This window comes from Alligator mississippiensis, chromosome 3 (assembly GCF_030867095.1).
Source record: "Alligator mississippiensis isolate rAllMis1 chromosome 3, rAllMis1, whole genome shotgun sequence".
In the NCBI taxonomy this organism is placed as follows: domain Eukaryota; kingdom Metazoa; phylum Chordata; order Crocodylia; family Alligatoridae; genus Alligator; species Alligator mississippiensis.
The window spans coordinates 115,960,272-115,978,488 of record NC_081826.1 but is presented as its reverse complement, the minus strand read 5'-3'; the positions used below and the strand labels follow the sequence as shown (position 1 = coordinate 115,978,488).

At 41.9% G+C, this 18,217-nt stretch overlaps 1 protein-coding gene across 6 annotated transcripts in view; it reads left to right on the top strand.

Annotated features, from left to right (window-relative positions):
* The window catches only part of LOC102563423 (hypothetical protein), a 718,626-nt gene that overhangs the window by 495,006 nt on the left and 205,403 nt on the right, over positions 1-18,217 (top strand). The gene's annotated exons all lie outside the window — the stretch shown is intronic.

Genomic DNA, 18,217 nt, shown 5'->3' with positions numbered 1-18,217 from the left:
GAGAGAAACCTGAAGTTCTTAGTCTCATCTTCTCTAGGTGCCTGCTTTATACATGCTCCAGGACCCATGCTGCATACATTCAACAGGTTTGCTCCTGCCCAATTGCATTTGCACAGATAATTACAAACATCAAATTGTCCTCTTTTCCCCATTCATATTCACCAAGACTGTATGTGACTGTTAATGGAAATGTGATTAACAAGTTTGCTTGGGAGGTTCTGTATATGATCGACTGACGGTCAGGCTGACAGAAGAGTCAACTCCTGCTCTTAGGTACAAAGTCCATTATTTCCAATAGGAATATAGTGTAGGGCCAGAGTACTCGAATCAGCAGGTATCTACACTGTCTTGTGGATATTCTCTTCTCCACAGCTGAAGGATACTTGCATTCTCATTGTTGGTTTCTCCTATCATCCACAGTTTTGTTCCAATTATAGATAGTTGTGAATAGAAAACAATAGCCCGCGAAGTTACATTAGCGTTTAAAAGAGATGATCGGATGCACTGAAGTTTGACAAGAGAAATGGAAACGGAGGCTTCTCCAAGAAGGTTCATCATCTGTGAAAGTGATATGTTGTGGGCTCAGCATTGTGAAAATACAGTTTTATCTAGGAAAGATGAAAGAATGGAGACCCTTTGAATCCAAAGTCTTTCATCAATAAACACACATTGCAATTTTGGGCCTGATTCTGAGAGGTGCTGAGACGTAAGGTTGCAATGATCTTATTTAGATATATTTCAGTAAAGAAACTGGGGCAGATGGGCAAAGAATTTTAAAGCCTACTGGGAAGAAGTTGCCATAATGTTTGCTGCTTACTAGTATCTATAAAACAAAAAAGTGGTAAAAATGAGGATTTTACTGTACATGAAAACTGTAATCTAAAAAATCAGCATGTCCACTGTATAAGATGGGTGCTGTTCTAATTAAAGGGATGTAAAGTATGTTTCCAGGTCTGCTGAATGTGTGATAATTGACAAGCTACTCTCCACAGGTCAGATGAAGTAGACCCTATGTTATTTGGTGAGACCCATCTGTATGAATATATTAGCAATTGCTTAATCTCTCATCTGTTCCTCAGATCCATGTGCCCATGACAAGACTTTCCAAATTAAATGAAAGTAATGAATAAAGAATACTTTTTAATGAATTTTCTTACCTTCAAACAATCTGTTCTGTACCCATGAAATAGGCACGTGTGGTGCCTTGAATCCTTCATTAGTTTGCAATAGTGGATGTAAAGCCTAAAACTATTAAACACAAGGGAGAGGAGAGTTATAGAGGGCAAACCATAGGGGACCTTCAGTGGGAAACAGCAGCTATCTAGAGAGGCTTTAACAATAGGCCAAAATAATTATCTGCTGATGCTTAGGGCTTGGCTGATTGCCATTGCCTGATATAGTGTCTGTGCATGCCCACACTTACAGTGAACGTAGGCTGAGCTTGGACCTGGCTTGAAGTTTGCCAGTGATATTGAAAAGTGGTGGATCTGACCAAGTAATCTTAGAATAGGTGTGAAAACAGGTGTAATGAGAGGTTAAGAGGCTTGCCCATGGTCACATAGAAAGTCTGGAATATAGCTGGGAAAGAACCAAGATCTCTAAATGCTTATGCTTTGTAGTAAAATGTGTATTTCTAATAGAACAGTACTGTTCTTGTCTGATCCTATCATAAAGCCAAAAGAAGAAGGGGAAAGAGAGAGAAGGAAAGAGGGGAAACAAAGAGTCAAATGAGTAATTTTATTTAAAATGATAGAAAACTATTACTATTAAAAGTTCTGAGAATAAACAATTATGTGTAGCTATGATACATTCATTGCAATAAAAAGGAAAAAAAACCCAAAACAAAAAAGGATATATTATTTGGCAATCAGGACTTCTGTTCACAATACAGTAATTCCAGTTTTTGCTTACTATCTCAGGCTGTCACATATCCATTGGTGCTAAAAAGTAGGATTTTTGTTTATTATAGCAATGGAAACATTATTGTGGTCATCTACTGGGGGTTATAGATTTCATAGATTTCATAGACATTAGGGGCTGGAAGGGACCTCATGAGATCATCGGGTTCAGCCCCCCCACCATAGGCAGGAAGTCAGCTGGGATCAAGTGACTCCAGCAAGAAATATGTTTCTTGACAGAGTGCAGAGTAGGTGCTTGCACCACCTCTGGGGGGAGTTTGTTTCAGACCCTGAACACACACACACACCATAAAAAACTGTTTTCTTATGTCTAGTCTAAATTGGCCTTCTTGGAGTTTATGGCTGTTAGACCTTGTTATTCCTTGGGGAGCTCTGGTGAACAGCTGTTCTTTGAGGTCCTGATGTACCCCTCTTATGTAATTGTAGGCTGCCACCAAGTCCCACCTGAGCCTTCTCTTCTCCAGACTGAAGAGTTCCAAGTCCCTCAGCTTCTCCTTGTACGGCCTTCCCTCCAGGCCTTGGATCATACGAGTGGCTCTCATCTGGACTCTCTCAAGCTTCTCCACATCCTTCCTGAAGTGTGTCACAACCCAAAGTTGTGGTTTTTGTTTGTGTGTGCTTTGGCACCGCTAAATTATTTTTCCCGCCAAATTATAGTTTCTTTGCATGGTGGAGTTCTCTGCTGTGGAGGGAAGCTCCGGGTGCAAAAGGCTTTCCCGCCGTTTTGTAGCTTCTTTGCAGGGTGCATTTCTTTGCTGCATACTAGTGATGCACATTGCAAAGGAGTTCCCGCCATTTGTATTTAGATTCGCACCACATTATTGGCCGGTTCTAAATGTAGGCACACGTGGCGGCTAGCTATTGGCTTGCTAGCCGTACAAAAGGCTTGAGTGGTTTCTGCCCAAGTTGGAGGACTCCACGAACATCAGGAGAGAGAGGAAAACGGGAGAGATACAGAACTCGCCAGGAGGAGGAGACTTCGCGCTGTGTGAAGATCTCTAAGCGATGTGGACCCTTGCGGACCCAACACGCCTCTCTTAAGCAGGCAATAGAGGCTTAATAACCGAACCCACGGAGCTTTAACAGTTCCCCACCTTAGCCATAAGGACATCATGGGGAACTAGGTCAAAGACCTTCTTGAAATCCAGATATATGATGTCCGCATCAGCTCCCTTGTCCAGGGCACATGTTACCTGGTCATAGAAGGTGATGAGATTGGTCAGGCAAGACCTGCCAGTCACAAAGCCATGTTGGCTGGCATTCAGAAGCTTGCCTTCCATTATTCTGAACTCTGTGTTGAACTCTTTTAGAAGATCATCTTTACCCAGATCCTGTTCCACCTAATGGGCACCTAGGAGGACTTAGTTACCTAAGTGTGATTCTGTTCCACCAGGATCAAGTCCTTCAAAAACAGTTAATGCAAAGGGTGGGTTCAGGTTGCTAACTGTCCATAAGTGTATGAAGGGGTCCATAAAAAAGGCTAAAAACTCTTGTCTATAATGTCCATAAAAATTGAGTTGACTATGAAACACTGCTTGATTGAAGATCTGTTGTTAGAATAAGGTTGGATCAAGTATTGATGGACAGACAGAACAGAACAGTACCAGCTTGTCTCTGAGGAGGAATGCAGCTTGGCACCCTGCAGGAAACTCTCCATCGGGGCTTTGTGGTCATAGCCCCCTCCCACCCCAGCCACATGCTTCCTCTGCATCTCATTGCCCAATCACATGCCTGTAACAACTGCTTGTCTCAAAGGTAGGCAGGGCCATGTGGCTCTGGTTAGTCTGAAGCACAGGTCAGGATTGGGGGAGGGTGGGGGGAAGCAAGATGGTGAAATTGGGATGGAGGTACAGGGCTGGGAAGAAGAGGTGGCAGGCAGAGGTTTGTGTTGGGACAGGTGAAGTGGGGATAGTGGGGTGGTTATGTTGTATAGGTTCAGCTATGGTTATGTTCTATTGTGGTAACTGTATTCCTTCTTTGCATGTCCTCACTAGTATGCAAAGTTAGAGGTTTGGGGGCTACTTATGCCTGTTTTACTATTTGTGGGCCTGAGTTTTAGTGTTTGGGCATCTCTTTTGGCTCAGGCAAGTAGTAGAGCCCTCAGACGGTAGTCCTGGCTAAATCTGTCTTCACAATGGACTGGATTAAGGTCAGTTTACTAGTGACCGAGACTATTAACTGTTTGAGTTTCAATTAATGTTTAATGATTAAGGTTTTTTCTAAGGTTGGGGTGTTTGGATAGCATCATTTGGTTTTTCCAAATTAGAAGCATGCTTATTTGACAATGATGAACATAGTTGCTACACAATTTGACACACAATTTTGGGCTTCATTTTTAAAAGGTAATTTCTGAAAGGAACCTGTGAAAATCTGGTTTATAGACAGCTATGTGTGCAAAATTCACAAATGTGCTTGTAGATAATCAAGTTACCCATACATTAACCACTTGTGTGCTCAGACACATACCTGTTTATTAGGTGTTTGTGTCTTGTTTCCCATGTAGTTTATGCACTTGCCTGGTCAGTTGCATTTACCAGCTAGCTTTGGAAGGAGACAAAGCAATTCCAACTGGATAAAGTACACCTCCTAAAGGAACTTCATACAACCTGTAGAAAATACAATTATAGAGCGAACCAGAGCATACAGAGTGTTTCTTTATCTAAAATGATTCCAGCTGTGATGTGCCTTCTTTTTTTATTCTGATTGCTCCCTGCAGTATCCAAGAGCTGGGACTTTTATATAAAATAAAAGTGGGAGCAATGTTCTGGAATTCTAAAAAGAAGTGGGCCTCCTTCCCCACTCTTCTCCCCACCCCCCCCCCATAAGGATGCTGACATTTAAAAAGTCTTCTTTCAAAATGTTTTTCACAGAAAGAACAAATACGTAGAAAAGAAATACTTCCACAGTGTGATCTCTATAAGCAAGGCTGGTGAAAAACAGATAAGAACATGAGGGAAAATGGTTCCATATAAAAAAAAAAGGTGGAAATCTTTGTGAGATTTTTTTGTTGACTTTTAATGTAAATTTAAATACCTCTGTGATTTCATGCCCTCTGTTCAAAGCAGACTTAAAAGTAATATGGCAAAACATGTTTCCAAAATAGTTAATCATCATTTGCACTGTGATGACACATACCCAAGTGCACCATGAAATATTAAGTGCAAATCCCAAGTAGCATTCCATCAAGCGAAAACAGGTGAACTTGCAAAGAGCAAAGTAAAGGCTAGCCGAAGTCTGCTGATGCTGGGATACTTCACATTGCCCTGAAAGTAAAAAAAAAATTAATAAGTGCCTGTTTTCCATATTACAGCTAAATGTTTGTGTGGATTCCATAGCTGAGTAACAGAGGCATTCAACAGTTGTGAGTAACTACCGCTTTGATGGCTAGGGACAGAAATTACACATAAACCAGTATAAATGATTGGAAATCGGTTCAAATCTGTAACGTAATGGAAGTTCAGTGCGCATAAGCTACTTCCAAAATGGCGGAAACCAATTTAAGATAAACCTGGATGGAGGTAGTATCAAACTTAACTGATTTAGGTTAAATCAGTTTATACAACTTCTATTCCAGATTCCCTCTAGATTCAAGTTAACTCACAGTCCTCTAGTTCCCCAGGATGCTTTGCATCTCCCCTGCAAACCCTCCTTGCAGTGTGGGCAGGCTAGCCTTGGCCCAAGCTGTCTGCTCCAGCCAACCAGGGAGGCATGGTCTAGTGCCACCAGCTTCTGGCCTGGGCCACCGCAGGCATGTGGCTGCATTTCTGGAATCAGAAGTGAACATCTGTTCACGTGCATATTGGTTTAATCTGTGTAGCTCAGACTAAACTGCAAAGCTTGAATTGATTCAGCCTTGGGCTTTTTGACTGTCTGTACTTAGCCAAAGGGTCCAATTCTGAAATCAGTTTCCACTAGTTCTAGTGGAACTGTGATATTAGCAGGTTCAACTGTGATCTTGACAGTTCACCTATTTATGGGTATAAAGATCTGTATGGAGGATTGCCCACATTGCCAGTCTCTTCATGGTCACAGGAGTAGCCACCAGTGGGCTTCCACTCACAATTTTGTGCAATTCCAGGGAGATGAGTTAGGAGAGAGTAGAACATGCATAGAGACTTTCTTTCCTTCTACCCCAGGGCTAGCTAACACAACTGAGCTGGAACATCAGGGAAAGCAGGGATTGAACTGTAGCTTATTCTTGCCCTGTTGTTGGGGTAGAGAAATTGTGAACTGCCTCACAGTTGGGTGCCATGCAGGATGCCATGGCACAGTCCAGTCCAAAGGAAGAACTAGTTTGCATGGTTAGACTTTGACAGTGGAGAAATACACTGTAAAAAAATCATCGCCGAACACTGTCCATTTGTTGTTGTAGCTACAGGAAGAAATGCTCTTGACTCTGAAGAATGTTGAATGGAACAGTTGTAGAAGAACAATAACTATGATTTAAACAGTATATACAATCTGCTTCTATTTTTCCATAAGTTTGCTTTTATGTCTTAACTCATTTTCCACAACCACTTTCTGCTACAATTTCATTTTCCATAAACTCTTGATTTAGCATGATTACTTTTCATTATGCTGCTAAGTAGAAATCTCCCAGAATTTACCTAGGCAGAGCATAATTGAAGTTACCAGTAAACAGGTGAAGATTAAACCGTTTATTAATGTAGTGACCTGTCAACTGAATAGATAATGAAGTGGCCTCATCCAGGCATAATTAAGAACTATTAATTAAGGACTGGGGAAACTAATGTGCCCTTCAAGAGTCATTTCAATTTTTGTTATATCTGAACCAAATAATAGGAATTTAAAAAAATAAAAGGGTAAACTTTACTACATAGGTTTCATTTTCTGCTAACGAGTAGCAAATAAAGGTGTCATCACATGAGGCAATTATTATAGAGTTAATTGTAATGGTTATGGGTATACTCTTCCTCCATCAGTTTTATCCCAGGGTAGCTCTTTAGTCAAACCAAACCAATTCCCTTTCTCATAAGGTACTGTAGTAACACCTGCTGCAGGCAGCCAACTTTATCAAGTCAGTTGCAAGTCCATTCCTTATTGTGGAATAAATTTACAATGGCATAAAATCCAGGCCAAATTCCTGCATAGTAATCATACTCATATCCTAAGTATATGCCTAATTTTAAACACATGTGAAAATGCATTGTTGGATAGAGATGTGCTTATCCAAATGTTTACATCCAATTATCTCTTTAGATGCTTTCTAGAATTGGGGCCCAGGATAAGAAGCTCATTTATCATTAAAATCTGGTAGAAAATGTTTTGACATCTCCATATGGATTTTCAGTAAACATCAAGAAATATATATTGTTTTGAACTTGTGTGAGGGAAATATAGTTTTGTTTCTGTATGCAGGTCTTTCTTTTGGAAGAAGAGAGCCATTAACAGATGGGGTCCAAAAATGTTTCATGAAGAAATCTGTGCCCCATATCTTAGGCTAGAAATGGACATGATCTTGAGGAAGTAGTATGGGCTGAGGCAGAGGTTGGAGTGAGGGTCACTGCTGTACCTATAAGAGGATCTCATCCTGGGTGCAAACATTGCAGGAAGAGGAATGCTGATTGTCTTCATTAAAATTGCTGGAGACCATCTCACAGTCAGTGGGAAACAGAAATTGCTAAAAACTATGCTAATATGAAATTGTTTAAAACAGCAGCATTCAAAGCCGAATGCTTTCCCTACCATTTGCAATGCCAAATGTGCTTTTACTGTCCCAGTTTTCCTGTTAACAGGACTCAAAGATATCCTGAACTAGAGGAAAGCTGGAAACTCCAATGACTTCTTTTATATACTTTTCCAATCTGTTGTTTTTATGTAGGCATTTTATTAGGATCATTGTAACAGTCAAAAACATGCTAGTGTTCTACAATAATATTTATTAAGAAAACACAGGAGCTTCCTTTATCAATATGCCTTATGGTATTTTTCCCTGTAAGCCTTCACTCTTTCCTGAAACAAACCAAATGACTAAGTGTAAAAAAAAAAAAGCTCTCTACTGTAAAAAAGCAACAGCTTGTTACATGGCTGGTCCTTCTGTACTGGTAAAAGAAATGTATGTTACCAAGTAAAAAGATGGTGGAAGGATTCATAGCAGAACCTAGCTCCATGTGACACACCGTACTGGAGTTTGTCAGATATCTCATGGCAGATATGTGAAAAGGGGAAAATATGTCAAAGATGAGTCTTCTTGTATAGCTATGGAAACTCTGCTCAGTTTGTAGCAGACACATAAATGAAAAATCTACTAGAAAGCTCAGTTTTGAAAGAAGGGGAAAGGAAATTCTGTGGTAAATTTGGGAGCATTTGTATCATTACTGGCTTGGAGCAGGGGTGTCAAACTTAACTAGCCCCTGGCTGGATCTGGACCACAGTGTTCCTCAAGTAGCAGTGGTGGTGGGATGGCAGAGGTAGCGTGGTGAACAGTGGGTGGTGAGCAATGCTGGTGATGGGGCAAGTGGTGTTAGGGAGCTGTAGGGATTAATGCAGCTGCTGCTCACCCCTGCTTGCCAAAATGCACCCCCAATTTCAACAGCAGGCCCTGTCCCCATTTGCCCTAACCCTGTATTTCCAGCTTCTTTAGGAGCCCTGCGGGCCCAATGACATGGCTCTATGAGACAAGTCAGGCCTGCAGGCTTTGTGTTTGCCAGTTCTGCCTTAGAGCAGTGCTATATTACTTAACTAAATCAGAATGGTTTTCCTCCAAACTCATAATATTTTAAGGTGTTGTCAGTGCATTTACCTATTCATTTTCTTTTTCAGTATCTGCCTCTGTGTCTTATATGATTAAGGGACTGGGTAGGATAAAGAAGGTGTGTCACCTTCCATAGGTCTGATGCAAAAGTCCTTTGACGTCAGTGGAAAGATTCCTGTTACTTCAGTAGGCTTTGAATCAGCCTTTTCATCCCTGTCCCAGCCTACTGATAGAGCAGTTGTTGGTGACTGAACCTTCACTTAAATGTGGATATAATGACAGTGAACTTCAATTGGGATCATTCCGGTGTGTAAAATTATGTACATATTTAAGTAGTTTCAGGATTGAGGCATTTTTTTCTGTCATAGAACCCTACAAAATTTGGGTTGGAAGAGACTCCAGGAGGTCATCTAGTCCAACTGCCTGCTCAAAGCAGGACCATCCCCACTTATATCATTCCAGCCAGGACTTTGTTGAGCTGTGCCTTAAAAACCTCCAAGGATGGAGATACTACTACCTTTCTAGGTAACCCTTTCCAGTGCTTTACCACCCTTCTAGTGAGAGAATTTTTCCTAATATTGAACCTAAACTTCCCTTGCTGCAACTTGAGACCACTGCTCCTTGTTCTGTCATTTGCCACCACTGAGAATACCACTGTCATTTTCCTTCTCCCCTGAAGGTTTGGAAGTTGGGTAAATTGATCATTGTCCTTTGTGTTTCTTTGATATCAATTCATTCAGTGCTCATAGAAACTCTGGGTGCATCTACATATGCTATTAATGCGCCTGAATACAGTCTGGCAGTTCACGCTGCAGTTTATTGCTTCAGGGCACTGCGTTTACACATGTGCTCAGGACCACTGCAAGTTGAGCCATGTCAGAGTAGCCCTGGCAGGCAGAGGCCCCAGGGGATCAGCCTGTCAGCCTGGGGTTAATTCAACCTTTGGCTCAATGTGCTGTGGCGGTGCTGGCTGGGGTGCAAGTATGCTTCAGTGCAGGGGCTAGCTGGCAGACAGCCCCCACATTGAAGCACCCACATGCCCCAGCCAGCCCCATCATGTCTACATGTGTGTTGCAGCAGAGTAAATAACACTGCCACAGGATAGTACTTGTGGTAACAAGTACTATCCTATGACAGCATTTATTAGTTTACAATGACCTAATAGGGCTGCACTTGTAGAGACGGAGACTTTACTTGTGTAGACGTGCCCTCTGGGATTAGCATCTGAGTAAAGAGACTGGCACTGAGTAGGTTAGTTGAAGGTTTGTGATGGCAATTCAAAAAGATTTGACAGCAAAAATTGCATATATATTATTAAATCTTTAGTTTAACGGTGAATATCTAAATAAACAAAATCAACAAGAAGAACAACAATAATATTAATATATGGTCCATAACTACAATAAAGGGGAGATAAATAAAATTGATATAAGTTCAAAACTTGAACTAAAAAAGAGAAAGGACTTATATATATATATATAAAAAGTCTTGTTAGGAAAGTCATAATCCCATTTCCAGCCTCTGTTTAAAAGGTCAATTGCATTCAAGTAGCACACCTGCAGCACATTTGTATGTTTAAAAATTCATTAAAAATGGAAGGTGTCTTTCTGTTGGTCTCTGCTCTAATGAATGTATTTGCATCTAATCAGAGCAGCTCACCTTTAGAGCTTCCTTACGCATTTCCTATGCCCTCAGCCTGTAACCTGATCATGTAGCTTTATGTAGAAAGAAAATGCCTTTGCCATGAGTTGTCCTATTGTGGTATGCCATTTTCCTATTATGCCATATAAAAGAAGAACCCCAAATCTCACAGTGTGACTTATTATATAATGAGTATAAGAAGTATTAATTTTATGTCCATTCTTTTTTTTAGTCAGTACTTTTATAAAGTTACTGTTCAGTTGCTTCAGATTGGATTTTTCCAAGGGTGTAGTACTCTTCACTCTGAGCCAAGTTTTTACCACTTCCCATGGGAAAACCTGTAGGAAGGAGCTAAGTGGAATACAATCTCCACAATAGTTTCCTCTCACTAGGTTTCCTCTCAAAATATGGTGTCAGGATTTTGGGGGATTCTGTTTCCTGTACAACCTGCATTGAGAAATATTTGATCAACCATCTGTGATGCAGATCTGTTTGTCTCAATTGCCTTGTATGACTGGAAATAATCCATATACCTCTCAGACAAATGAGCCTGCCAACTAGAAATGGTTGATTTTTTTAAAAATTCAAAATGAATTCAAAATTCTTTCTAAAAACTCTCTGAATTTTTTCCATGAAAGGGCTGGCTTGTTTTAACTTGGCTATTTAGCAGGGCTGAATTTTTTCAAAAGATCAGAAAAAATAACGTGCAAGAAGTTGGAACAAGTTTTCATGAAAAGTATTCTGCATTTTTGCCCAGGTATATTTTCCTGAAAAAGGCAAGAGTCATCTGAATCTTCCAAAAGTCAGCACCCAATGCAGAAGACTCTGTCACTGCATACGCAATTTCCCAGTCTTAGACAAAATGACTGAGAGAAATGTGACAACCAAGTTTGAGTGATATCACACATGCCTAAGTCCTGGACACATCTAACAGGTCTCCAGATGTGACATATCATGGCACTAGAGACCTGGTTGTAGAGGTCCCAGATGGATCTTCCACTTACAGTATTGTCAACCACAGACCACCTCTTTGTTCAAGGTAAAACATACCAACATTTCCACTGATTTATAAATAGTAGTCTGAAACAAAGACCAACTTTGTTTAGTAGCCCACTGTGAACTGGAGAATCCAATTAACTTCATCCATGCTTATGAAGCAAGCTAGAAACCACAGTCATCCATCATCCTCATATACCTGTTAAGACTAGAAACAAGCCAGATTAGCAACCACAATCCTGAGTCTTGTTGTTAAGCATATAACTAGTTTTCCATTATAACCCTTGCAAATTGATTACAGATGCTTGATTACCATAGTCCCCAGAGCATGTTAATATAAGTGCTACATTTTCATTTGTTATCAGTGATGCAGTCATAATGTTAGATGTTCCTGGTATTGTAACAATGGTCTAATATTTATAATATTGAAGTAGGCATATGGTGGATGGAAAAGCAGTATTAGAGTTAAGGCTGATGGAACACTAACTCTGTACTTTCTGATTTTCTTTTCTCTTTTATAAAAGTGTCTGGAACAAAGACAGTAGTGTATACTCCCTATTGTGTGCATTACTTCTTATGGGAAGAAATAATGCACATGATCATTGGCCATGTGGCAGGGAACAGCTCTTGAAATAAAAATGATGGTGATTTAGATGGTGAACCTGACACTACTTGGAGCTGATTGCAGGATCAGGGCTTCAAATAGTTAAAGAAGTATAATCAATCACTAAAAACTTGCTATTGAATTCACAGGATTTCCTCCCTCTAAATTAATCAACTAATTTAGTCTCCAAAGTCTTTTTCAGATATAAATAGCAAATTATCCTCTGTACACTCTCCATTTTATTCAGTTGGTTAAATGGTTGCCAGGAATTTATGGCAACCATTTACTGCCAATATTCAATGTCATTTTAAACAATCTGAGCAGAAAGGCATCCTCTTCGATGAAGATACTGAAGATAAGAGAAAGAACAAGAAAGGTACTGTAGCTGGCCATTCACTTTTTCTGGGCTTTGAATCTTCTCCCTACCATGCATGGACAAGTGTAGAAGTTCCATAACTATGCGAGCAGTAATAGAAACGGCAAGTATTTTGGCTTAATACAGACTTCATTAATCCCATAAAGCCTCAGTCTGAGGCAATGCTGCTGTTAACCATTCTTATTGACCTGAATGCGAAGATCCTTCAAAGCTTGTAAAATTGCCAGTAACAACTGACTATTCTTGCACATTGCCTCTAGCCACATTTCACTTCACAAAGGTTTTTAATTTAGACCCCTCACTTCAGTTAAAGGCTTTTCTTTTCTATTTTTTTTTCATTGGTCCCTTTTCTGAACATAGACTTAAGGAAAAAGAACCTTTGACATCTGGAGAGAATTTCAAATTGCCCTTCACCCTATGAAATGAAATCTGCAAGTTTATTTAAAAGACAAGTATAGGGATCAATCAGCAAGAGATACAATTAACTTTTATCTGACAAGCCCATGATAGTGTTCAGGACTCTCCACTCAAGGTTTTGTGGGGGCCTTTGATTAAGTTGAAAAGTTTTCTTAAGAACTTTAGGTCAGAAAGGCCTTGCTAATCTATGAATAAAAGCAGATGCAATTACTCTCATGTTGTCTGGTGCCACATTTGATGCACACCTGCATTAAAATGTAGAACCAAAAAAAAAAAGGGATGAAACTCATCTGAAGATTTTTTTGTAGCTGAGTCTGTTTATTTTGTTTTTCTTGGGGGGAGAGACTTCAGTCCCAATGTTTATGTTTGGAGATAAATCTAAAATGAGTATTCAATTGGTTTCAGAGGTTTGTGATAAAACCTACAGTGCATATGCTACTGTTTCTATAAGAACAGTGTAAATGCAGTTTTTATTTTCATATAGATGTATCTCTCCTGAAAATTGGGATATTTATATGTATATATATCCTTGTAGGTTGTTAACTTTTCTATATGCAAAACCACACCATGTGCATAAACTCTACATGTAAAACTCATTTCATACATGTCTTAAATCCTACAGAAAAAAACATAAATCACATACCCCTTTCTTTACTTATACTGTTTCTGTTTCCTCTCTCTTACAGATCTGAGGCTAAGTGCAGACATTCAGGGAGATTAGGGGGAGGTTAGATCATGTTGAAAATGGCTACCTGATATACAGGAAGTCAGGATGGAGGGGAGCTACTGGGACTGGGCTTGGGGATATAGGGAGGCTAGCAGGCTCAGTGGGGAGGACCAGGGTTCTGCAGGAGGGATGAGAGGGGCAGGTAGGGTCTGCAGGGTGATCAGAGGTGGGGGAAGGTAAGTAGCATCTATGGGAGGGATCAAAGGGATGGGGGGCAGGTGGAATCCATGGGGTGATTGGGGTGGGGGAGGCAGGCAGGATCCATGGCAGTGATGAGAGGGTTGGGGGGGAGGGCATGTGGGATCTGTGGGAGTGATCCAGGAGTTTGTGGGGGTTGCTGGAGTCTCAGTGGGTTTCATGGGATCAGGGTGGCTCATGGAATCTGCAGGGAGTCTTGGAGGAGACCTGGGTCTGTTTTTAGCCTTTCAACCTCTTCCATGAACCTACCCCACTATTCCTCCCCCCCCCCACCAATACTTAGTTCTTCAGCTCCCAGCATCAGTGAACTGGCACCTGGAGCAGTGTGGGATGGGGATTTGGTGGGGAGGGGGCACTGGCTCATCCACAGGGTGGAGTGCAAAGGACTAAGGTGCTAAAAATAGCCTAGTGCCAGGACAGCAGGTCCAAAAAGTGCAGCCCTGGGCCTGGGTCTGGCGGCTGAGCTTTCCCATTCCTGGGGCTGTGCACATAACAGTACTAAAGTTCAATGCACAGATCTAATCTATTCCCCTCTCCCCTTTGCCTTACACAGCCACCTCAGCATTAGCTAGTGGACCACATGCTGGCTACGGTCTGTGATGTGGGAGATGACCAAGGCAGACAGGCTTTTTGGAACTAATCAATAGGTAGCTTAATGTCCTTCCTTGGAAAAGCTGCTTAAGAAGAGCTGTTTGCTCCCCCCTCCCCTTCACCACTCCCTGCTGCACTGCGGAGAAGTGTCTGTGTATTAACTAGAAGACCACATGCTGACTATGGTCTGTGCTGAATCACCAGGTAGAAAGAATCAACAGGCAGAATCAACAGATAACTGGCAATGTCCCTCTGTTGTTTTCTTAATGGGTTGATAAACACTGAGTTGGGGGTGATAAACACTGTTATCAATTCCCTGCTGGGCTAATCAGAGTGTCCTGCTGGGGCCTGGCCATGCCCCCCCTCCTGCCCCCCGCCAGCTCAGTACTGTGCGAGAGAAGGGAGGGCTGCTCTAGCACCCCTGGCTTCTAGCCTGAGCCACTGCAGTCATGTGCCTGCATGTCTGGGATGTCTGTGCAGTTACAAAGTGATTTAACCTAGCCAGGTTAGACTAACCTGCAAAAATTGAATCAGTTCAGGCTCAGGCTTTTTGAATGTCTGTCTCTAGCCATGGTGTAGGCCTGTTTCATACACTTATTTTATATACTCAAAGCACAACCATTATACCTATTAGATTTTTGTACAAACATAGTTAGAAATACACACATACAGGCATGGAAAGCACAGTTCAGAGCCTCAGTTCATGTGCTTACTGTCATTTTGATTTAAAGGTGCAGGACTAATTAGAAGCCTATTCCTTGTTGATTTATAGTGTTTTTGACAGGGTAAGGGACTGCCCATGCAAAAATAATTAAATAATCCCCCAACCTTCCCCTTTCTTTCTGATTCCTGCTATTCTTTCTTTCTGGTTTCTTTTATGTTAGGCACTATGCCATTAGCTAATAAAAGGACAAAAAATACATGAGCTCTATAGACCTATTACCAAGTAAATGGAAATATTTATCCATTAGGCAATAATATAACATGATTAGAAAGCATGATCATAAGACTAGTGGTAAAATAATGAAATAATGTCATGGCATTTTCTAGAATTTAGAAATGACACTGCATCTGTCTACGCTGTGGGACTGGCTTTGGTATATTAAGGTACAACCCTCTAGACATTAAAAGAGAACCCACTTTCAGACTCTTACTTTGAAATGAAAATAAAAACCACTGTTTCAGACAACACTGATATGGCTTGGCAAAAGAAATTACAGAGGGAATTATTAGGAGTCAAGTACTTTCCTGACTGCTAGGTTTGTAAACTCACTGAGATGTCAACAAGAAGCCCCTGCGTGAATACTACAGTATTTTTTTGGAAATTCTTTTCCTGTTGTTTTGTTCCATTACTCTGGGGTCTGAAACAAATGTATGTTTGTTTTTAGGCTAATTTTCTAATTTATCTGCATTCAGGATTTTAATTTAGTCTTTAAACTACTGGAAATATTGACCTGTCTCTTTCTGTGGCTAAACCCTGACAAATGCAGCATAGGGAATAAACAAAATGGAGAGAAACTGACTGATCTGAATATATATAACAATAATACCTAGTTTTAAATTATTATTACTATATGTATTTATACAGTAGTATAGGAAGTAATTATTCCTCTCAGACAGATAGGAACAAGATTTTGTACTTTTCCCACACCCAAGTCTCTCATATATTTAAGTTGCTTTCTTGAGAGGGTCAGAATTACTTGGTCGATTTTCTTGAGCTTGGTATTATTGAGCAGGCTTGAAAGGAAGGTATCTTAAAGGCATCAAATCTTTGCCTGAGTCAGATCTCTGGCAATGAATTTCATATTCTTGGGATGGTTCAGTGCTACCAGAACTGTCTGTGCCAAGCTAGGCTCTATCAGGTCTGGTGTCCCTGTTAAATGCTTTTGCCACATTGTGGTATATATCAAGAAGTGGTTATTCAAATAGACAGGTCTCAGCCTGTTCAAAGGCTGTAAAGGTTCCCGAGTCCACTCCCGAGTGCAAAGGTTCCCGAGTCCAAAGGCCAGTAAAGGGCTTTAAACTAGGCTTGTCGGGGGGAGGGGAAGATGAGGGCGGGGGAAGCCATGGACCACCAAACCATGTGGCACCCACAAGGACAGTCCAGCCTGAAGAAGGAGAACATCGGGAACCTGCAATCCATGGGGTGGCCAGCAGTACACCACAGGTAAGCAATAAGGGGCCCTTTGGGCATCAGAGCTGGGGGGCAACAAAAGCACCAGTCACAGGGCTCAAGTACCTATACACTAATGCTAGGAGCAAGGGGAGCAAGCAGGATGAACTAGCACTCCTGCTTGCAGAAAACACCTACGACTTAGTAGGGCTAACAGAAACCTGGTAGGATTCTTCCCACGACTGGGCGGTACACATTGAGGGTTATAAACTGTACAGAAAGGATGGAGTGGGAAAGAGAAGGGGAGGGGTGGTGCTCTATGTCAATGAGCAATATACTTTGACTCTCATCAAAACAGAATCAGAGGAGGAGAAAGTAGAAGGATTGTGGGTTAGGTTACATGGAGGTCAAGGAGAAAGGGATTTGGTGGTAGGGGTCTGCTACAGACCCCCACACCAAGGGGAAGAACTAGATTTGGGGCTCCTGAGGCAGCTCTCGGAGATCATAAAAACTAGGGAGGTGGTAGTCATGGGGGACCTAAACTACCCAAACATCTGCTGGGAGACACAGACAGCAAAGTCCCACCGTTCACACAGGTTCCTATCCTGTGTACAGGACCTCCATCTGATGCAGGAGGTACATGGTCCCACTAGGGGGAATGCCTTACTGGACCTGGTATTGGCAACGGGGGATGACATGGTAGGAGACCTACAGATCGGTGGTCACCTGGGGGACAGTGATCACCAAATAATAAAATTCACCATAAGAGGTCGAGTGGGTAAGGTAACTAGTAGGGTGAAAGTGCTAGACTTTAGGAAAGCTGATTTCAATGAACTCAGGCATTTAGTGAAGGACGCACTGCAGAGTAAGAGTCTTAAAGAGATGGGAGCCCAGGAAGGGTGGCTGTGCCTTAAGGAAATGATCCTTCAGGCACAGAGGGAGACGATCCTGATGCGGGGAAAAAGGGGGAAAGGGGCCAAGAGGCTTCCTTGGCTGACCAGAGAAATCCAGAGCAGTCTACGGGCTAAAAGGGGGGCATATAAAAAGTGGAAATGGGGAGAGATTACTAAAGAGGAGTATACCTCTTCTGGTCGCGCTTGTAGGGAGGCAGTTAGACAGACCAAAGCTACCATGGAGCTGAGGATGGCATCCCAAGTTAAGGATAACAAAAAATTGTTTTTTAGATATATAGGAAGTAAAAGGAAGGCCCAGGGTTGAATAGGACCCCTACTAAATGGGCAGAAGCAATTGGTGACCGACAGTGGGGACAAGGCTGAACTCCTCAATGAGTTCTTTGCCTCCGTGTTCCTAAGCGAGGGGCAAGACAAGGCTCTCACTGGGATTGTAGAGAGGCAGCAGCAGGGCACCAGACTACTGTGCGTAGACCCTGAGATGGTGCAGAGGCACTTGGAGGAACTGGATGCGTTTAAGTCAGCAGGCCCGGATGAGCTCCATCCGAGGGTACTGAAGGCACTGGCTGGCGTCATTGCGCAGCCACTGGCAGGAATATTTGAACACTCATGGTGAGCGGGTCAGGTACCGGTGGACTGGAAAAGAGCCAATGTGGTCCCCATTTTCAAGAAGGGGAGGAAGGAGGACCCAGGCAACTATAGGCCAGTCAGTCTCACCTCCATCCTTGGCAAAGTCTTTGAAAAAATTATCAAGGCTCACATTTGCGAGAGCCCGGCAGGACAAATTATGCTGAGGGGAAACCAGCACGGGTTCGTAGCAGGTAGATCATGCCTGACTAATCTAGTCTCTTTTTATGACCAGGTTACAAAATGCCTGGATGCAGGACTAGGGGTTGATGTCGTTTACTCAGACTTCAGGAAGGCCTTCGATACGGTATCCCACCCCATACTGGTGAACAAGTTAAGAGGCTGTGACTTGGATGACTACATGGTCTGGTGGGTGGCGAAT